Here is a 23,944-nt window from a genome sequence, read left to right as displayed (position 1 = left end):
AACAAATTTGATCTGTTTTATCAGTCTTTTGAAGGGTTTTTAATATAAAAAATAATATTGTGATGTACATAATCTAAGACCATATTATATATGATTTTATATGTTTTTAACCAAAATGGTTTTGATAAATGTTTTAATAAATGAAATTCACTTAATTACTAGATAACTGAATTAAATTGTCAATTAATCAATCCAACCTTGGACTATAAAATACCATGTTTTCAAGGAATTCATTTAATCTGAAGAAGTCTATGGTGTTGTAGATGAAAAGCTGCTGGTTAATAAAAGCTTAATTTTATGTTGGCTCCTCATTTGTTTTGGACATCGCCGGTTTGTTCCTTTCTGGAGCTGGTTTGTCTCTTGAGGATGGACATTTATTTGCATTTTACTGGTTCTGGATTATTCGTCCACTTATTTCCTGCTATTTTACTTATTATTAGTTATTTACGAGAAGGCCTATAGAACAGATAGCCATATAAGAAGCAATACCTTGTTTACAAAAATGCATATTTTTAGGTGTGGTGTTTACCAGTGATTACAGTAAAATAGCTTCTGAAACTTACAATATATGCAGTGGTAAAATTAAATATAAATTAAATGTCATCAAGGAAAATGTATTTTCCTTGCTTGTATGTGTCAGTATTCTGAGAATGCTAATTCTCCCAACTGCTTATATTTCCCTTACAAAATGTAATAATACTACCTTCTTTATTACTGTATAAAAGCATGAAGATCCATGTCTATGTTTTTCTGGAGAGGAGGATCTCCTTGAATACCATGGTTTATAGTTTGTGCTCCCATAGATCAAGGAGGCTTAGCAATGCCTGATATCCTTAAACACATTTCGTATTGTGCTTGATTAATATACTTAATATTCAATATAAGTTATCCATAAATAAGTAACTTGGATGCCCTCGTCAAAATTGATTAATGGTGATTCTGTGTGCAGGCCCCATGAAGTTCTCATGGCATATTATGGAAGTAGATTGCCAGGCCTTTCTTCTACACAGATAATGCTGCACAGCTGTGCCTCAACCAGGTTTCAAACACTTATCTACCAGTTGATAATCCTGCACCTTAACCCCTAAGCTATAGGTCTGGGCATGACAACCATACACACAATAATATTAATGACATGATTAATAAATTCAACAGATTTAACTTCAATTGGCTCTGTGTGTGTGTGTGTGTGTGTGTGTGTGTGTCTCTGTGTGTGTGTGTGTGTGTGTGTGTGTGTGTGTGTGTGTGTGTGTGTGTGTGTGTGTGTGTGTGTGTGTGTGTGTGTGTGTGTGTGTGTGTGTGTGCATGTTCCTATATAATTACAAAGACCATATTTTCAGTGTGTTTGGGCATAATTTGTTGGCATGGTAGACGGATTTCAAAAACTAGGTCCTTTTGTATTTGATAATAATATTGCAGAAAATTTGAGAGCATTTGAGCAAGAGTATGATTTTTTTTTCAAGCTGCATTTTCTGATAAAGATGACCATACAAAGGCATTTATTTATTCTGCTTAATTTAGATGGTTCATAAGCCATAAAAAGAGCGCGTTCATTTGTGTATGCACTTGCTGTATTTGCAGGAGAGGGGGGAACTGTCATATAGTGGTACCAACTGAGTCAAGGGAAGAAGTGTTTAAACCTAAATTTAGAGAAATGTGTAATACCAAACGAATATTACAATGGAAAGATACTTATTTTACACAATAGATCAAAAGCCTTGTGAAACTTTTGCAGCATATATAACTGATTTGAGAAACAAAGCTAAAATGTGCAGATTTGGTGATTTAAGTGATGAGTTGATAAAAGATAGACTTGTGTGTGGTGTTAAAGATGATGCTGTGAAAAAGATTTTGCTTTGTGGCAGTGATTTAACTTTGAATAAGGCCATTGAGATTTGTCAGATATATGACCTTACAGAAAAGCACACAAATATGCTTACAAATGAGAAATGCATCCTTCCAGTAACTTCCAAGGCCAATGTTGATAGTATGCAGCACGTGGTTAAAAGAAACAGGCCCAAGCACATGGCAGTAACTGTAACCTCTGCAACAGTTAATGGGAAGCCCTGTGCCTTTCCAGCAAATTCTAGAGTATGCACAGTCTCAGTGAAGCAGAAGAGTGAATCAGCAAACAAAGCATAAGAGTGAGGTCACATGTTCACCTAGCCTTATAGTCCACTGTCGTAACTATGGTGGAAACCATGAGTTTAAAAGAGAAAAGGGTTTAGCTTTTGGTCAACAATGCCACAAATGCAACAAGTGGAATAATTTCAAAAGGTTTTGTAAATCAAAAGGAGTTAATTATTTTTATTACATAAGAACATTCCAAGAGACAAGTTGATCAATTAGAAAATTGTGACACTACTTTCTATGTTGATGGTGTTTCAGTGCTTAATGAAACAGTCAGTGCAATAAATTTATGGGCAAAGAATGAAGTATTTTGTACTGTTCGGATAAATGGAGAACTCATAGAGCACAAAGTTGACACAGGTTAAAAGTGCAATGTTATGGCAGCAGAAACATTAGCTAGAGTATGTGCTGGTTCATAGGTTCATAGGTTGGTACTAGGCTATCAGCCCTAGGGCCTATACAAGCCTAGCCCTAACAATTCCCTGGCTATTTCTTCCCACATTATTTACTTTCCTGGACCCCTGTCTAGCAGGGCGACTGACGTGATCACTGGGGTGAATTTCCTTTCTCCTATCCAATCGTCAAGGTTCATCTTGAAGAGGTCCAAAGAGGCACTCTGCTTGACATGTATGGGCAATCTATTCCAGAGTCTGGGGGGTTTCTGGGTCAGGAACCTATCCCTCCAGCATGTTTTGTTTATTGTGATGACAAAATGGTGAGAAGCTTGATTTGACAAAGTGTGCAAAGCTTGTTGCTTATGGTGGTGAAGAAATTCAAACTGAAAGTTCACTAGTTCTTTCATGTTACTCTGCTGGGAACAGCTATGACTTGCAATTTTCTGTGGTCAAAAAGCACATACAATCATTATTAGGCCTCAGAGACAGTTTAAAAATAGGACTGATTTCATTTAATAAAGAAGTCCATTATGTTAGCTTGAAAGACCAGTGTTCTAATTTCACCCAGTCTATTTTCTGTACCTATGTTGATCTTTTCAAAGACAAACTAGGCAAACTACTGGCTGTGTACTCCATGATGTTAGACCCTAAGGTCAGTCCAGCTGTCAGACCAGCCTGGAAAGTTCCAATAGCTATGTAGAACAGAGTCAAAGCCGAGCTAGATAAAGGGTGCAAAAAGGTGTTGTTTGTCCAGCAGATGAACCAACTGAATGGGTACCCTCCATAGTCATAGCTCATAAGAAAAGCTCAGATGATATCAGAATATGTATTGATCCATGAGATTTGAACAAAGCACTAAAAATACCTCATCATCCAATGTGTACAATCAAAGAAGTCACTGCTCTTATGCCAAATGCCACTGTTTTTTTTCTGTTTTAGATGCAAATACTTCATTTTGGCAAATACTGCTTCACCAAAAATGCTCATTGATAACTGCTTTCAGTACTCTGGCAGGTACAGATTTTTGAGAATGCCATTTGGGATAAATTCTACCAGTGAAGTCTTCCAGCGTGCAATGGAGCAAATTTTTTTCCTGGGTATCTGTGTGCTGTTATAGTAGATGATATACTAGTAGGAGGTAATGACGAAGCTGAGGATGACAAAAACGTCAAGAAAGTTCTGGGAATAGCACATGAAGTGACTCTTGAGCTGAATTCTCAGAAGTGCAAATTCAGGCTATGAGAAGTCACTTTTGTTGGTCATTTATTTATCATTTAAGATTTATGACCAGATCCTTCCAAGCAAACAGCAGTTCTTGAGATGCCAGCTCCAGATAATGTTCATGCCCTACAATGTGTTCTTGGCATGGTAAACTACCTAGGCGAGTTCATTCCAGACTTGAGCCAACTTTCAGCACCACTTAGAGAGCTGACACGCAAAGATGTATCCTGGTCATGGTTAGAACAACACAAAAGAGCATTTGATGTCTTGAAACAGAAAATTTCCAGTCCATAACTCTCAGATATTATGATGTTCACAAACAAGTTACTCTTTCTTGAGATGCTTTGAAATTTGGTCTTGTTGCAGTCATTCTTCAAGAGGTTAGACCAGTAGCCTATGCATCCAGAACTCTTACCCAAACTGAAATGCAGTATGCTCAGATAGAGAAAGAATTTTTGGCAATTGTGTTGCATGTTTGAAGTTCCACGATTATATTTATAGTAGACCTATCCAGATTGAAACAGATCACCAACCCTAGTCACTATTTTGAGAAAGCTTATGCATACAGTTCCTGCTAGATTGCAACACATGATGCACAAATTGCAAAAATATAATTTCAATCTTGGTTACATGAAAGGCAAACTTCCTTATCTTGCTGATAATTTGTCCAGATCACCCAGAACTATCAGTGAATAGCATGAAAATGAGAAACATGATTTTGAAGTCATGGAAGTGAGAATTTTTTTTTCCGCACATCTTGATCAGCTTAGAAGTCATACAGCCTCAGATCCATTTCTTCAGAAGTTCAACCACTTTATCCGCCGAGGTTGGCCGTCAAAACAATCTTGCTTACTAGTTGACCTGCAACCATTTTTTCCATACAGAGATGAGATTTTGTTTGACAATGGTATCATCATGAAAGGTCCAAAAGTGACTGTTTGAAAGTCCTTGCAACAAGAGTATATTACCATCTTCTGTCGTGGCCACCCAGGAGCCGATTCTACCAAAAGAAGTCTGAGAGGATTAGTATTTTGGCCTTCTATGTCACAGGATATTGACAGAGTACTTTCATCTTGTTCTGTATGTAGTAGTACTAAACCACATCAACAGAAAGAACCACTTCATCTAAACCAGATTCCTTTACTACCTTGGTTGACAGTGGCTACAGACATTTTTGAGTGTAATGGTCAACATTCCTTGGTGTTAGTAGACTCTTATTCAAATTGGTTTGAGATTGACCTACTTCCTAATCTAGCATCTAGTACTGTCATTACTAAGATGAAGAGTCATTTTGCAGTTCATGGAAGTGGACACAAAGTTATTTCTGACAATGGTACACAGTTTACAAGCCAGCAGTTCAAAGATTTGCTGAAAAGTGGGACTTTACTCATGTTACAAGTAGCCCTGAGTATCCACAGTCAAAGGGTTTGGCAGAATGTGCCATTCAAGGTGTGAAGCAATTACTAGACAAGTCCAAACGTGACAATAGTGATGTTTTCTTGAATCTCTAAAATCTCAGAAATGTTCCTTGTGATAAACATGTTGGTTCACCTGCACAGAGACATCTGTTGAGACAAACCTGAACCACTTTACCTATCAGTAGCAAATTATTGGTTCCATGTGTCAAGAACAACAGATCAGTGAAAGACAATCCATTGAAGAAGTGCTTCGATCCATTATGAGGAGAGATAGTGAGGATGCAGACGTCCAAAGATTTTGATCGGACTGGAGTTGTGAAAAGTGCATGTCCAGAGCTGAGATCGTATATTGTGGGATTGCAAGGAGCAGAATTGAGGCAGAATCATAAAGATCTAATCCCAGTGTCTAAGCCTGTATTGTAGTATCATACCTGCAAGAGAGACTCTATATCTGAGAGTGAGTTATCCAGCATTCCAGTTCCAAATGATGTTCCAGTTTGTTTGTGTCTTTTGGCTTTTCCCAGTTAGGGGTCGCCACAGTGGAACTCCGGTCCGCTAATGATTGGCAGTACATTTTTACGTGCTGGCTTGCCGGCCCTAATGCACAACCTTCAATGAAGGAATGCCCATTCACGCATGTCACCACACAGAAGACGCTCTAACTGAGAATCGAACGGGCAACGCCTAAATATCCTTATTCCTGAGAAGAATCTTGAAACTCCAGAATCTGTTTGTTCACCAATGACTGTCCCTGTTGCTAAACCCAGTTCTGATTGCTATATCACTAGATCAGGTCGCATTTCTAGACCATGTTCCAGATACACAGCAACTTGGAAAAAAGGACATATGTGTTGTGTTTATTTCTTATTGTCTGTACAATTGCATGTCTCTTTTTTCAGATGTCAATATAACATGGGCAATTCATTAAAGAGGGAGGATGTAGATCAATATGTATGTACACCTGTAAGAAGCTGTGTATTATTGCTGAGCACGTGCAAGCCTGATTGACATTTTGCAGTAAGCTGTTGAGGTGTAAGCAAGCATGTCTGTGTAGTCTGTCAGTTAATCAGTTTGTTTATACTTTGTGCTGTGGCTTTCCATCCCATTGTGTTTCCTACATAATAAAGCATATAAACAAATGACCTCACCTGTTTGTCTTTATTTGTGAAACAAGATGAGTGACAATCTGAATCCTTTTATCCAATATATTTAGCTTTACGTTTTGGGCATAGATACTTCAGCCTGAAGTGCTGAAGTCCCATGGGAAGCATGCAAAGTCAAAGGCTTTTTCATGCAATTCAATTTTTTATGAATAATGTAGAGACCATTACTTGGCATGAATATAAAAATATAAAACCGAGCACACCTATATTATGGATAAATTATAGGGAAATGTATTACTTTTATTTAATAAGTCACCAAATACTATGGAAAATACATATTTCTGGGGAAAAGAAGCAGACTTCTATAGCTCAAAAAAATCCTTTCAACTTTGACAGAAAATAACATTTTCACTGTGAAATTAAAATGGGAAATGCTATTAAAACTAATTTTAAGTTAGATGTTTAGACAAACAACTCAGCAAAGACAACAATATTTTATTTTTCAATTTAGAACTTATCAGTTCAGTATATAAAATGCTATATGGTGTTCATTATATTCCAAGTAGACTGTTTCTTATGAACTACATGAGAGACTACTTAACTGTTGACAGTGTAATTCATATGATGCAGGTTTGCTACATTGTTGGTGGCCCTGGCCTCAAATACAAGATTGCTGTAAATGTACACAAATATGAATTAGTACCCAGTTGAAAACTGATGTTTCTTTAAAACCCGAGACTTGTTATGGACATGTTTAAAGTGTTTCCTAGCCCCATTCAAACTAAGATCACACTTTAAAAATCTGGTAACTTAAAGATCATAGGAGGTTACTAGGCTATCGACCCAGAGGTCATTTCAAGCCTAGCCATTTCATCCCAATGTATTACCATAGAAACTCTAGTCAATACCCAGGATTGTAGTCAGCTCTATGGGTTATACCAGATACCCATCACTTAATGTTCAAATGTGACTAGGCATGGAAACAAATGAAGTCCACCAAGCCACCATCCCTTGAAACCCCAGGCAGACAACAACATAATTCAGTTAAATATTTGATCTTAAGCACAAAAATAAACTGCTTCACAGATAAACAAGATGACACAAAAATTGTTCAAAATATTTTAGGCACAATAAATGCTTAAAAAGCCAATAAACCCCAAACCCCTGCTTATTCCCTGATGAAACTCCCAATTGTTTTGCAACGATATTACATGCGTATTTAATTATTTGTCAGATTCCATTGCCAGCAAACACATGCACATTACCAACCTCATTAACCCTAACATGTAAAATACTTTGCAAATACTCAAGCTATTTAAAATACTAAAGGCATCCTCCATGTCATCTGATAACATCCATAGGATCTTAGGTAAGTGCTGGGCTAGCTGCCCTTGCGGGCCATTATCAGCCCAGCCAATTATTCTTTTAGTGCTCAAATTAACCTGTCTCATTTGGTTACACATTGGCCTTACCCATCACATTGCTGATAATTATATATTACCTCTAATGAGAATACCTGGGATCATACCATGGATTGGCCCATGCATGGCATTTTCCTCATTTAGGAGCTGCTTCTGTCCATTAGATCCTGTGGGTCTTAAGCCTATAACACCAATATAGCCTTCAACCATGATACCATATAAAGTAATGTCTATCTCTCTGCTATCCCTCATGCTATTTCCATATCTCCTCTCCATTTATGAAAATCAGCCTCACTTAGGATTTCATCACCCAAAATCTCAAACTAGCCCAGCTGTTTCGAATAATACAGGTTACCCACCAGTTACAACTACTCTCAACTCCTTAACAACAAAACACTATCAGCCAATTAGACCCAGATACATCAGCTCAAAATCTAAATACTATCAAAAATTTATAAGCAAAATTCTGAAAGTTATAGTAATTATATGCAATAACCTGGCAATGGATGGAGATGTTCATCCAAACCTTGGCCCTACCACCTTAGATAAGGCAACTTCCATCACAAGTAACCCAGTTTAATCACTATCTATTAATAAGGCCCCCAACTCCCTCTTGATCTGCCAACTAAATATATGAAGCATAAATAACAAAGTACACAACCTGCATGCTCTCCTACAAGTCCATTCCCCTGATATTTTATGCCTAACTGAAACCTGGCTGAAACCATCAATCTCAGATAATAAAATCCTACCACCCGGGTATAATATACTTAGACTCGATCGCTCTACCAGGAAGGGGAGGGGAAGTTGTACTCTTCAAATCTACACTAAATGTTACATTAGATCACAGTCAACCACCCCAGGCAGAAATAATTAACAAAAACAAAAGTATAAATATAGTTTGTCTGTATATTCCACCAGGGGAATAATACCAACTCCCGAGAAGACATCCTCCAATCGGTAGCTAGTAACTATCCAGAAGAAACCATTGTACTAGGAGACCTTAACATCGACTGGAACACTTGTTTCTCTCAATCTCCTACCACCCATGTAAACCTGTATGGATTCACACAGGTTATATCCACCCCCACCAGAATAGGAAAACTTAACCAAAAAGATAGTATACTGGACTGGATACTAATCAATAGCCATGCCCAAATGTAGTCTTCGGGGGCCATCCCCAATGACCTCAGCGACCACTTTCTTACCTTTATCTGCAAGCAGAAATCTAATTACTCTGAGCAGCCCACCTACAGAACAATAAGAAATAGGAAAAGCTTCAATCCTAGTAAGTTTCAGGACTAACTTAAGGAAAGCAACTGGCCTGCCCTAAAGCACTTGCCACTAGACGAAGCTGTCTCCCACTTAACATGAAATTCCTCACCATCCTTAAGTCTCATGTTCCCAAAAAACAAAAGCTGCCCTGTGACTCTCTAAAGAAACTAAAACAAAAATCATAGTCAGAAATAAGGCATGGGCAACATGGCGTGCTACAAAAGACCCTGTAAATGAAACCAAATTTAGACAACTAAGAAATGAGACAAAACAAGCTATTCTATTAGATAAAAAAAATACTATCTCCATCTCCAACAAGGGAACTAAAATAACCCCCAAAAATTCTGGGCAGGGATAAATAAATTACTCCACCCAGGTCAAACCACAACTCCACCTCCCTCAGCCTCTACTGATAAACTACCAACGGATGCTGCTAACACCTTTAACAATTTCTTTACTGAAACCATCCAAACTCTTGCAAGCCAAATACCCCTTAGCCCCTCTAACCCACTGGATAGCACTCCCAGCTCCCAGCCCTCCTTTGGCTTCCAACTGGTCTCTAATCCTTCATTCGTTCACTACTCAAAAAACTAAAACCTACTACCCTAGCTGCAGACCTTCTCCCAGCTGAATATTTGCAAAAAGCTGCTCATACCATAGCATACCCCATTTCCATTCTAATTAATCAGTCCATATCAGAAGCCTCAGTCCCCTCTATCTGGAAAATATCTCGTGTCATTCCCCGCCATAAAGGTGGTAACTCTACGGAGTTATCCAATTATAGACCCATAGCCATCTTATCACCTCTGGCAAAAATATTGGAAAATGCAGCCATAAACAAATCCTGTACTTTCTAACCCAAAACAACCTACTGGCCTACTCCCAGCATGGCTTCAGGCCATATTATACTACCACCACAGCTCTTCTCACCTTCTCTAATGCTATAAGCTATAACAGGAACAACAAGTTATCGTCAGCCCTTTTCTTGGACCTGTCCAAGGCTTTTGACATGGTTAACCTCTCATCAACACCCTGGCAACAATGTCCCTAGGCAATCATTCTCTCCAATGGTTTGAATCCTACCTGAACAATAGACAACAATCCGTCCTATGGCAGAACAAACTCTCACATGTCCTACCCAACACTCTAGGTGTCCCACAGGGGTCTATCTTGGGACCACTTCTGTTTTCCATTTTTATCAGTGACCTCCACAAAGTAATCCCTGAAGCCATCAGCATTCAATATGTAGACGACTCAATGTTGATCTGCACTGGCACCTCACAAACAGAGCTGCCATCAATAACTCAAGTACTTTCAATCTAGTAGAGAACTGGCTTGACACCCGCTGTCTGATACTAAATCCTAATAAAACAAAGCTCCTACTTTTCAGCCCTATGCAAAGATCCACTGCATTATCTCTCTCCGTTAAGGCTAATAACAGTACCATAATCTCTCCATATGCCTATACAAAACTGCTAGGAGTTATTATAGACAACAATCTTAAGTTTGATGTGCACATCAACAAAACAATCAAAACCATTAACAGAAATCTGGGCTCACTGTATAGGATAAAGCTATTCCTTACCCCACTTGCTAGGACTTCCATTGCCTGCTCCCATCTACTCTCTACACTCTACTATGCTTCCCCTCTACTTGCCAGCCTAAACAAAACTGATCTTAACAAACTCTCAAGCTGCTATAACAACATAGAAAGATTTGCAACTGGTCTACCCTATAGAACACATCATTGTAAAAATCTAAACTATCTCGGATGGCTAGAGCTTCCCAGGCAGATTCAGTATAATCAACTAATTGTGGCTCACAAAGCACTTAACCAACCAGATAATACACCTGCCCTGAAAAACATCATCTATCCGCACTCCAACTCCAGATCACTCTGGTCATCTAATAGACTATTAGTGCAAACCATCAAATCCAACAACTCAGCTGGTGACTCCCTCTTCGCCAAATCTGTTGGAAAAATTTGGAATTCCCTTCCTGCCAACATTATCCTAGATACCACCCTATCTCAATTTAAAAAGGCTCTCTAGAAGTATTTCAAATCTCAATCCAAGCCTGACTAAATCTTTATGCATACTTGTGTACTAGTTCTATGTCTGTAAGTGATACTCAAATTATCTGTATTATGCCAATTTTGAAGATTGTTAGACTGTATAAATTTAACTGGACTATAAAATGTGTTATGTTTGTATAAATTTAACTAGACTTTAAAATGTGTCATATTTGTATAATGTTTTGATGACTCCTGATCTATATGTACATTGTAATGATTGTATATGTAACTACCTGTGGAGCTTTTCTCCCCAGGCATCCACTAAAAATAGACATGTATCCAGTCGGACTATCCCGGTCAACAAATGTAAAATAAAATAAATAAATAAAAATAAAATAAATTAGTAGCACAGGGGCAGTCCCAGAGTAAGATTTTTGTTTCCCATTCATAGATGCAAGTTCCACTTGAATGTGGACTGGGAGGAATTTTATTTTATGTGTTCAAGGAGTCTGTTCCAGAGCAGTGGTATCCTCTTGTGAGATATACTTGTTCTTCAAACTTTTCTGTTAACTTGGCAGAAGAGGTCTAGATCTCTAGACTGAGTATCTCTGATGCCATCAAACTTGCTGATGTGCAATAAATCCATCAGTATTGGGTTGGAGGATGGCTTGCATGCCAGACACAGGTCACCTCATAGCAGTCTGTGCAATACTGAGTTTAGTGACAGAGCTCTGACTTGGTCCATGTAGGACACATTGTCTAGGCCTAGCATCCTTTTAGTAAATTCTCTCTATGAGCATTCCAGTTGTTGCATGTGTCTGAACAGAAACATGCTAAAGGGGGCATTATATTCAATGAGTGGCCTAATTATGGCTGAGTAAAGGGGGGCAATGTCATCCATGGATCTAGACACAATCCATTTGTTTATAAACTGTGGATGTGTAAGGAGTTTTATACAAAGATTGACACATGTTGGTCAAAAGTTTGGTTACTTTCCCCATGAATTCCCAAATCCTGAACAACTGGATCAGCTCTTAGGGGTCCTTTGCTAATGTAATATTTCTTTGGGGTAGATGACTCCCCGAAGGATATAATAATGCATTTTCTGGCATTCAGTTTCAGTCAATGATTTCTGCACCAGTTATTTACTTGGGATCAACCTTCCTGCAAAATGGCTAAGTCATTTGGGAATTCAATGACTTTTCCTAGTTTGCATAACCAGAGCACTTTGGTATTGGCTTTTACTTCAGACAAGTAGAAGCAAAAGGTTCTCCACAGAACTCTGGGGGATGCAACTGGTGATTGGTATCTTTGTGGGGGTAACCTCCTATTTTAATTTCCTGTGTCCTGTGTGAGCCAGGTGGAAATACAGTGGATAAGGGGGTTTATTCACAGTTTATTTAGCTTTTCTGCTATGCCTGAGTGGGGAACTGTGTCAAAAGCATTGGGTGGGTTGAGGTATGCAGTGTGTACAATTTTGCTTCATCTACTGCTCTGATGATCTTCTCAAAAAATCCACCAGGTTGAGTAAGCATTACTGCCCTTGACAAATCCAAACTGAGACAGATCCAGTGTTTTGAGGTTCCCTATGTCCGGAATAATGAGTTTCATGATAAATCTTTCCATGGTTTTGCATATGAGGATGATCAGACTCATGGATCTGTAATTGGCCTGGTCTGTGGAAGGTTCTTCCTTGTGTAGGGGAATGACTGCAGCTGGTCTCTAATCACTTGGTACAAAACTTGTATGGAGGATGAGGCTGAACAGTGTTGTTAGAGCTGTGGCCAAACAATGCTTCATGTTCTTTAAATGCATCCAGGACCCACTGATGCAGTACTTTTAGCTTTTGTTAGCTCTTTTAGGACTTAGTCTCATGTGATAGCTAGAGGCGAGGCAGTTTCAGGTATATCTTGAGGGACAGACAGAGGGGAGAGAGGGATAAAGTTATGAGCCAGTAAATTCACTAGATCTTCAGCCTCAGTGTAGGTAACATCATTCACAGCTCAGTGCATTGCTATACTGTGCTTTTGAGATTATGAACACAACTAAAAAATGCCTTGTGATTATATTTGGCTTGGGTGGATATTTTAGCTTCAAACTTGGCTTTGGTGGATTTTAATAAGCTCCTGAGCTGTTTGTTTATTTCAGTGACAAGTGCTCTAACATTCTGGGAATTACTCTTGTAGTTACTTTAAGTCACTCTTGATCCATTAGCAAAGTCTGGCCTACATATGAAGAAAGCTATCAGGCAAACCAGCTTCAACCCTGACTGTAGTAAGCTTGCACATAAGATTTCTTACTCTATAAGGTAAGTTCATCATCCCAGCTGCCTTCCTTTTCCATTGCACCTCTATTTTCACAGCCTTCCTTCCTGACAACATTACAGACAAAAATAAATAAATAACTAACTAAATAAATAAAATAGGCTCACATTATGTTACACACATCACATCAAGTCATCTTCAGAAAACACTGCAGTACACTAAAATGTATGGACTGGCTAGAATAAGACAGCCAATTTTCCTTCATCAGACAGTTAATTGCCCACTCATTCCTCCAGCATGCAAATAGATGTCATCCCTTCCAGTTTGTGTTTCACCAGTATACAGCTAACTACCCCGATGAGCCACAGCTTAACTACTCACCACTCCTCGACTCCCACAACAGACAATGGAACTCAGATTTCTTCACTACTGTTTACAAACTATGGAATAAACTCCCTGAATATTGATTTATTTATGTATTTGCTTTTGCTGACTTAGTCTGATTAGACAAAATTGCTGTGGAAGCCTCAGAGTTAAAGCTCCAGTTTACAGAAGAAATGTAAAATATAGTAAAACATGACACTTGAATTACAAAAGCACTGAAGTACAGTTGTGCAGGAAAATGAGACAATTTCAATAGAACTAAAACACTAACATGCAGTAAAACATGAGGTGGCATAAAAAGTAAGCACATTATTAATGCTGACAAGTTACAATAGTTAAAATTAGAATTAGAAATAAATATTGCAGACATCATTATGGTGACTTCAGACATTTGAAGAATCCATCTGAGATATATAATTTCAAGAATATATGCAAACTGTATTCATTCAAAATGCATCATTCCAACTGATGGAGTGTTGTATGACAGATTTCACTCATGATACATCACTGTAATAGTATCTGGAAACAGTGGTGCTTACCGGTGTTACTGGCACAACAGGTAGCACATTTGCCTTTGGTGTGGAAGGCTGTGGGTTCTATTCCCTTGTCAGGTGGATGGATTTCTGACACTGCAGTGCAGCATAAGGAGAGTGATGCACTCCTGAGTGCATTATCATTCAGATGAGATGTTAAACTGAGATCCTATCTGCTTGAATTGGTGGTAGGTCAGGCAGATGTAAAAGATCCCACTACAATTATTGAACAGAGTCAGAGAAGCTTCCCCACTGTTCTGGCCAAATTTTCCTAGTAGTAAATTTCACCTCAGGTCTCCCTAGAAAAGAGGATACTAGCCTAATGGGACTAACATAGTCAATAAAGGATAATAAATAAATCAACAAACCTGTGCTTATAGGGTGAATGTAAAATGTTGGCAATGTAAGCTATCTCAGTCCATCCATCCATGACCCCCCCTTTTCCCATTTTTTTCTACATGGGGTGGGGTATCACATCAACAGTGACTATCATCAAGATCCACTGTTTAGACTGCTGCATGGCTAGCCTTGCTACAATTGCTCTTCCTCACCATGCACATGCACACACCTATGGCATATTTATAGTGTCCAGTCCACCTACTGCATATGCCTTTGGAATGTGGATGGAAATCTGAGCATCTGGAGAAAACCCACACAAACACAGGGAGCACCATGCAGAATCCACACAGAATACTCCCCAGATGAGAATCAAACTGGAGAACATCTTACCATTTTGTCAGTGCCATCCCAGCTAATCCAATAGTATTTGTAATAGCAGATGCTTTGAATTTGATTGAATTACTATAAATAATTTGATTGAATTACTATAAAAACACGAAGTATGGTTCATTGATTTAGGGAATGTTCCAGAACCAGTGTTGTGGTTTAATAGGAGGAGTTCTACAGAAAAAGAAGATTGAAATTTTGCAAGGAATACAGCTAATATGAGACATCTAGGAGATTGTAACACATTTATTGATTGGAGATTTACAGTCGAAAATTCAAGTGGGGAAAATAATTTTCAGAGAGGATCTGAATATGTGCAAGATGGTTTGTTGTCTAATGTTATTTGGAAATGAGTTCCAGAGCTTTGAGATGTAGTATGAGCATATAGCTTTGCCAGAAGAGGTGTTTTTCATTTCTGTGAGTGGAAATTTGTCTGCAGAATGGAGTGGCCTATTAGCTGAGTATAGTTCAAGAATTGTCGATTAGGGCATTTTAGAGTTTCATAGATGATATTATAGGCTGCCAGCTATTGGGTTATGAGAAGATCGTGTGGTAGTTCAAGCTATTGCAGGTGCCTTAAGGAGAGACAGTAGTATGATTTGGCACTATGACCGGTAGCAAATCTGGCCATTTTGATCAGTTGCAGTTAGAAGAAAGTGCTGCAGGTTGTTGAAAACCGGGGCAGCATTTAGGAGGGATGAGATGAGAAAAGAGAAGGCAATTTTTTTCTGATGTTGTTAGGAAGTATTTATTATGACCTAGTTTTTGGTGGGTTTTATTCACTTGTAGTTGTATGTGGCTATCAATCTTTAAATGTCTGTCAATGACGACCCCTAGTAATTTGGTTTGAATGACAAGTTTAAAAATTGTGTCGAACTTTTGTAGAGGTGATACAGGCATTTTTTGTTGTTGTTGTTGTCTGTGCATCTGAGAGGTTTCTAGTTATGAAAAGTAAAAGCTTGTTCTTTTTTTCTTTTTTGGAATTTAACAAGAAGTGGGAGTTTGTGAATGATTCTGCTGAATTTTAATCTGGAGGTCTGAAATAGTTTTAGAACTGCAAATAAGAGTAGCATCATTGGCGTACTGAATGAGAGGGGCATTGTATAGGTCATTGACAAAAACATTGAAGAGAATGGAAACTGAGTAGCTAAAATGAACTCTAAAACATCCCATATGTAATGTAGATGTAAACTATTAACCTCCAACTCTATATAATCTGCTTTAAAATCAACTATTATTGCTATTCTCATATATAACTGAATAAAAATGTTCCCAGTAACCAATGTTTGAATATGCATCAAATTTAGTTAGACAGTGTCAGGATTTTCTTGACTATAGTTGTCTCTTAGATGCTTAAACATGTAACATCTACTTTCCTTTTACCATTACTTTTTAAAGATTTATACTCTATCTCTCAATTATGTAAATGACTTATGCCTTTTAACAATGTAAATGTTTCTTAATGTTAAATTATTTAAAAAATTACTCTGTAAGTGAAGTAATTTTTTGTCTAACTGTGCACTACAGCTTTTCTCCACCAAAAATGGGATCTATCCTGGTCAGTAAATGCAAACAGTACGTTAAATAAACAATCCCATGTTTATTAACGTAGCTGACAATCTATCTGCAAAATGCAGAAGGACAAAATGTATGTTTGTTTTGGATATAATCAAAAAAGCAATGGTACTATATTCTGTTAGAAGTATATGTATCTAACTTCAATTAAATGTGTAATTGTATCTTTAGATTCAGAAAACATACATAAGACACACTCCATCAAAATGCATTTTAGATATGAGACAGAATTTAACAGATGAAACGCTCAGCTGAATATCTGAACTGCCACTTCAGTATGTATAGAAGATGCAGGCACACGACTTGAAGCTTGTACAAAAAGAGCCTATTGTCTGTATGCTAATACTGCTATAAGTAAGACACAGGCTTTTTCTGTTTTTTTAATTTATTTCACCAAGGTCCTTTAGCATTCAGCTACTGACATGTCCAGCTTTATACTTTCATTAAAAGCATAATATTTTAGCTTAGTATAATTGTTAAAGCATTCATATTCTAAAGTACATTCCAGCATTAAAATGATTCTTATTCCTATAATACGGTAACATTTTATGTTTAGATATGTATTCTGTGATTGGAATACCTAGCAGTATAAACTCAAAATAGCTGGTAAAGTATTACCTGAGATAGCTGGCCCTCTTCCTGGTTGGGAACTTAACTCCATTTCTATAAAACAGGATAATATTGACTGTAGATTCAAAGGCTCATATTATATCACGGGCTAAACTGTAATACTGTCTCAAAACTTTATTCTGGAATTTGCAGAGACAGAATTACTTATTCATCCTATCCAGTAACAATGTGTTTCCTTATCTAAGTAGTACTTTTTTACTGAACTCTTTTAGAGTGCATCTACAGAACTTTTTATCAGTATATAAATCTCATAGGTTTTAGCTTAGGATGGCTAATACTTTTCTGAATAGAAATGTTTTTATATTCTGATATCTTGCTGTGTAGATGTGATATATGTTAGAATGTATGTTGACTACCTACTCAGATTACAGAATGGTATCTTGGTTGGGGACAGCAACTGCATATATGTTTGATGTTAAAAAAAAAAAAAAGTATGTAGTTTACTACATCCTAAGAAAGATTCCCATTTGCATATCCGACTGTAGCACAATAAACCAGAGTATGAAAGACATTAACCCTGTCATTGGATGTTTTTGTTCTCAGAGAGGGGGTTATGTACCTGTACTGACACAACAGAGACTTGGAAGAGTTAAGCTACTTCAAGAGCAGGTCTGACAATAAGTTTTATTTCAGAGGCAACAGCTCTGAAAGTGTGGGTTTCTGAGACGGGTAATGGATGAGATAAAGGTCATTTTATTCTTTAACATGTGAGTGTGCAAAACAGTTACAGATGATAACATAAGAAATAGCTTGGGGCTTGCTGATACATATAACATGATCAATAAGGAAAGAAAACATTCATAAATGAAGGTACTAAGATTCCTGTCAGTTAAGTTAAACTTTAAAAGAGGTAATATTATTTTGCCATATATGTCTAAACATCAAGACTAAAAACAGGAGATCATAATAGGAAAATTAATAATATGCTCATTTAGCACAGATAAAGCCTTCTCATGTCTATGGCATGGCACATGGAACCATTTAATTAGTGAAATCAGATCAATAACCATACTGGAGATATTCAAAAAATCAGGTCTTATCCACTGGATCAAAATGAATGCAATTGCTTCAGAGAAAGCAAATTAAGAGGGAGATCGCAGATATACCCCAGGGATTACCTCAGTGTCACTGCTCGACAGAGGCACAGCAAAATAATGGGTATAGTTCCCCATACTAAAGGGGTGGCGTAAGCCACAAAACGATGGGCTAGGCTTGTAAATGCCCTCGGGCAGATAGCCTAGTATGAACCTATGAACCTATGAACTTTCTACTATATATATATATATATATATATATATATATATATATATATATATATATATATATTTATATATATTTATATATATATATATAGAGAGAGAGAGATTACACCTTGACCCTGCCAAACTAATCCACACAGCAATTAAGAAGATCCTGTAGCTCACCTTTTTAAGTCATGTGTTGCATCACTAAATGTTGTTATTGCATAATATATGTGTTGATTTGTATCATTGCTATTATTTCACTTCTTCCTCTGCTATAATGGAATGCCCCTTTTGTAATTGCTTGATGCTCATTTGTTTTATCCATTGTAAGTGACTACTCAAGCATGTAATGTAATGTATATTCATCACTATTAATTGTACTCTTTCATTGCTCTGTAACCCTAGTTCATTAATAAAAATTGTCAGACCAATACACTTACCCAGTCACCAAATCAAATACATAAGTAAATAGATAAATAATATGTAAGGGTGGTGGCAAAGTCTGCTGTGAGCAATACCTGGAAATGCATATTATTCACATAAGAAAAAGAATGTTCAGTTAGTTCTGGTCTGAGGCGGTGTAAGATAAAAATACAAGATGAAAAAATCATCTATTGGTCAGGTAGAAAGTTGTTGGTGTTTAAATTACATTTACCAATTTGGTCTGGTTTACATAAATGCCATTACATATTGTGTTTTAATAAAACATCATGTAAATGTGTGTGTGTGTGTGTGTGTGTGTGTGTGTGTGTGTGTGTGTGTGTGTGTGTGTGTGTGTGTGTGTGTGTGTGTGTGTGTGTGTGTGTGTGTGTGTGTGTGTGTGTGTGTGTGTGTGTGTGTGTGTGTGTGTGTGTGTGTGTGTGTGTGTGTGCGTGTTAGATCAACAAGGTTAGTTTTGCTCATGCATGGTCTTGAGCTGTGAACCTGGCTTTGTAAAACAGTGAGAGATAGTGAAATAGAGAAAAGAGATGTTAGAGGCATATCTGAATTGGCCATATGTAGATACATGCATACATGCTGATGATGTTGGTTGCTTGTTTGCTCAAAGCTGCAGTGAGTTAGGCCTTCTGCCTTTGCTCTACTATTTTCCAAATACCTGCTGAGAAACTACAAAAGATAAGTGCTTATTTTCAACTGTTTTCTGCACTCCTGATTAACTAAAGGATATTTGCTGCATATCTGTTTGCTTAAACTGTGCAACTGTATTTTACTGCATTTGTTTAGATTGTCTGCTAATTGAATTCTGCTTAACAACTGTAATTACTGTTCATCTGCTTGTTCTGTTCATTTTACTCGTTGCTGCCCTTAAAAAAACAGTAGCATAGACTAGGTTAAAGGTTGCTGAATCTAGTACTTTTTGTGAACTTTGGAACTTGTAAAACAGTTAATGTTTTGTCTGGAGAGGCCCGGCTGTGCCCTCATGGGAGGAAGGTACAGTCTGGTCTGATCTACTTAGAGTTACTGTTACAGGGCTCTGTTTAGGGCGTTTTGATTGGATAATTTGAACTTTGGCTACTTCCTGTTTTTCTGCTTTAAATGGCTAGTGTTTGAACCGGTTTGTCCTTGTTTGTACCTGTTTTCGCATCGAGCAGTATTGCACACTACTACACAGAGGGATTGACAGTTACAGACACCTGCTCTCTAACCTCAGAAATATTACCTAAACCGGAGCTCCTCGTGCCTAAACCTACTAATACCTGCCCCTGCCGTACTCCCTCTTCAACTGTTATAGCCAGACCAAGATTATTCCTAGGACCATGAACTGTCAGTTTCTCCTGCCTGCCTAGTTGACACAGGTCTACTGAGGTAGTGTAGCAACTGCCTCATGTATACTGACAACCCCCTACTTCTAAACCATTCATGTACCATTTGTGAGTGATGCACCAACATTATGAATCTGGAATCATAGATCCCTGGTGCAATAGATAGAAATACAGAGCAGGCTGTTAGCCCACCTACCATAACTCCTACTCGTAACACACAGCATACAAACAGACCAACATATGTGGAGGTGCTCACAAAAAATCTGCCTAAACACCAGAGACCTCCAAAACACATATGTACTAAACTAGGCATAACACTCAAAACACACAATACACATAATGACACAAGCACAAGTGTCTCACCATCAAAGCTCATAAGGCAACGCACATCCACTCCAAATATCGTAGTCATAGGAGACTCTATAGTGAGACAAACAGATGTCCCACTCATCAGGCTGAACAGGGAGAAAGTCATGGTCAGCTGTCTTTCTGGTGCTAGGATTCATCAGATAATGCTGGCACTCAAGTCTCTCAACAAATACCATAATGATTCTGTCATAGTACATGTTGGTGTGAATGACTTAAGATGTACCTCCCTGGACTACCTGAAGAGTGACATGATTGAACTCGCTAATCACATATCACAGGCACGTATGTCTGTAGCCTTGAGCAGCATATTACCTTCGCCTAGGATGGTAGCACAATACAAACACAAAATCATTGACTTCAATAATTGGCTTAGTTTTTGGTGTCATTCTAAGGGGATCCAGTTTCTGTCAGCCTGGGATGACATGATCAATAGATCTCGATGCTTTGCAAAATATGGTTTTCATCTGTCACCCCTGGGATTTTGGCTACTGGCAAAGGCTCTTGCCACTGCCATAGTGCCTTTTTTTAGGCAACGACACAAGGACAAAACTTAATCAAAAAACAACCCCAAGGTTATACTGCTAAATGCTGGCAGTCTTAACATGAAACTGCAGTCAATTAAAGCAGTCCTCACCTTGGAATAAGCAGACATTTGTGCAGTCATGGAGATCTTGTTCAAGGCTATGGAGAGCACCCCAGCCATACCAGGTTACTCCTCCTTCCACATGTTCAGACCACAAACTAAAGGCATGAAACTGAAGGAGGTGGTATATCAATATTCATCAAAGATAAATACACCACCAGATTAGTTAAAAAGTATGATTCCTTGGATATACTTCAGGTGCAAGTAACTGTTGGTAGGACACCTATTCAAGTCATTACCAGCTACATGATCCCCTCCATGAATCAGGACACCCACCCTGCCTATTTAGCTCTACCTGAGTCTATCAAGATACATTTGAACACCATGGCTTTGGGCAACTTCAACTACCCATCCATTGACTGGGTAAATTAGTGTTCTCAGACTCACCTGCCCAAAGGTTCCTTGACAATGTTAACCCCAATGCCCTGGACCAACTAGTTGACTCCCCCACAAGGGAGTGCCAAGATCCTCAATCTGGTGCGTACCAATATGGGGGACCACTGTAGCACCCCAACTATGAGGTCTTCCCTGGTGAGATCTGACCACAAATCAGTCTCATTCGAAGTGGCTATCACACCTGACCCCCCCCCAGCAGCAATTAGACTAAAAAACGTCTCCAAAGCAGATTATAACCTCTTACAGAAATAGCTTCACTGCACCCCCCCCCCACAGATGGAATTGGCAATGATGCCAAGTTCTACACCAATGCTTTATACAAATACCTGTATAACTCCACTGACTCACCCATACCAGATAGGACCAAAACAAGCTCTTCAAGGAAGAGCAAACCTGCCTGGTGGACAACTGCCATTAACAGGCTTTACAATAATAAGAAATTGCTGTCTAAGAGTAAGAGGGAGTGGGCCCTAAGCTGGAAACACTCCCTCCTCAACTTAAACAAGCAAATAAGACTTCTTGTGAAGTCCTTCAAAGCAAATTACGAATCCAAATTAGCTTCCTCTGCTAAGGACAATCATAAGGCCTTTAGCACATCTGTAACCTAAAAGGAAAAGCCCAGATTTACACTGAACTGATAGTTAATGATGCCACATATACTGAGCCTGTGGACATAGCTAACCTGTTAGCTGACAGGTTCTGTGAAAACTTCACTCCCCTGTCCCTGCCACACATACCCCATGACATCCCTACCACCTGTCTTCTACCTTGCATCTCTACTGGAAAAGCTCACCCAGACTCTGCCACAGCTTGCTGTGAGGGAAAGGTTAGTTTGCTTTTGATTTCTTGTATAACTGTTAAATAACAAGATTCTCTCCCCTACACAACATGGATTCCGTCCTGGTCACAGCACCTCTACTGCTGTCCTATCCTTCGTAGATATCATTACCAAAATCCGTGGCTCTGGCCATATAGCATCTACCCTTTTTCTAGATCTATCAATCTCTTCTATTGGGCTGTCTTCTTCATCCCATGCCTGGTTTGAAAGTTATCTAAATTCCAGACAACACACCATCAAATGGCAGCACTCAATCTCTCCATACCGCCACAATCTTACCAGCGTCCCCCAAGGATCAATTCTTGGTCCCCTCCTATTTAATATTTTCATTAATAATTTACACCAAGCTTTACCTCACTCCTCCCTAGTTCAATATGCAGATGACTCGACCATAGTCTGTTCTGCCCCAAACCCCACCATCCTACAACAAATAACACAAACAGCTTTCTCTACTGTTGAATCTTGCCTTCACCAAAATAACCTGTCCTTAAATGCCAAAAAAAACAAAACTTATGTTGTTCATCCCTAAAAAGAATACTTCTTTCAATTTCCAAGACTTTAACATTCTCTTGTTGACTTCCATAAAGAATTGAACTCATAACCAATACCAAACTTTTAGGGGTTATAATTGACAACACTCTAAAATTTGATCTTCATATCCAATCCAACATTTCTAAAACCCACAAAAAGCTTGGCCTCCTATAGAGGCACTATAAATTCCTCTCCTCTGCTACTAAACAAGCCCTTTCCTTCTTTAATCTATGGTGCTCCTCTACTAACTAACCTGCAGTCCTCTTTAAAACTGAAGTTAGAATCCTGTTATAACAAAATCGGCAAATTTGCTTCTAACTGTCATTATTCTACCCATCATTGTATAGCCTTAAGGCATCTCCACTGGCTCGAATTTCCACAATTCCTGTTACATCTCCAACTAACTACTTCTCATAGACTAATATACAAACCACAAGACTGCTCTGCACTCAACTCCTTGTTTACCCCTTACTCTCCCACTAGGTCACTACGCTCAGAAAATCAAAACTTATTTCAAGTTCATAAACCAAACCTACCAGTTGGTAAACTTCTATATTCCTGGACTATGGCCAGGCACTGGAATGATCTCGCCGCCTCTGTACTTTCTGAACAGCACCCCTTCAAATTCAAATATGTCCTCCAAAATCACCTTCTTTCCAATTGGATTTGCAACTGCAGTACCCTCTCTAATGCTGTCACCTAACCCTCTCTTCTTTAATAGCACTCCTTGTACTGCTCTCTTCGTAATTAACTTATGATCTTTACTGTCTCTAAAATCACTTTTCTGTCCTGTTGCTTAATCTTACTACTAAATTTTGTAGCAGCTAGGTTGTATAGTAGCATTATAGATGTAAGCTGTACCTCCTCACTGATTTATTGCATGGTAGACACCACTGTAAATACTGTAACTACCTTGCGGTAGCCACCTCTGTACTGTTATGCAGATTTTCTATGTAAGAACCAGATTTTCTGTGTAAAATGTTCCTCATTACTGGTATAATTTATTTTTTGTGGTAACTTTTGAAAGTATAGTAACCAACTTGTGATGGTTACCTCTGGAATGTAAAGTAG

General features: G+C 38.3%; 1 protein-coding gene across 3 annotated transcripts in view; it reads right to left on the bottom strand.

Annotated features, from left to right (window-relative positions):
* PHACTR1 (phosphatase and actin regulator 1) overlaps window positions 1-23,944 on the bottom strand; it is a 1,877,004-nt gene that overhangs the window by 634,637 nt on the left and 1,218,423 nt on the right. The window lies entirely within an intron of this gene.

Source organism: Protopterus annectens, chromosome 3.part0 (genome assembly GCF_019279795.1).
Source record: "Protopterus annectens isolate FY-2018-M chromosome 3.part0, PAN1.0, whole genome shotgun sequence".
In the NCBI taxonomy this organism is placed as follows: domain Eukaryota; kingdom Metazoa; phylum Chordata; order Ceratodontiformes; family Protopteridae; genus Protopterus; species Protopterus annectens.
Note: the sequence above shows the minus strand (reverse complement) of the source record. Positions and strands in the feature narration are given on the sequence as shown.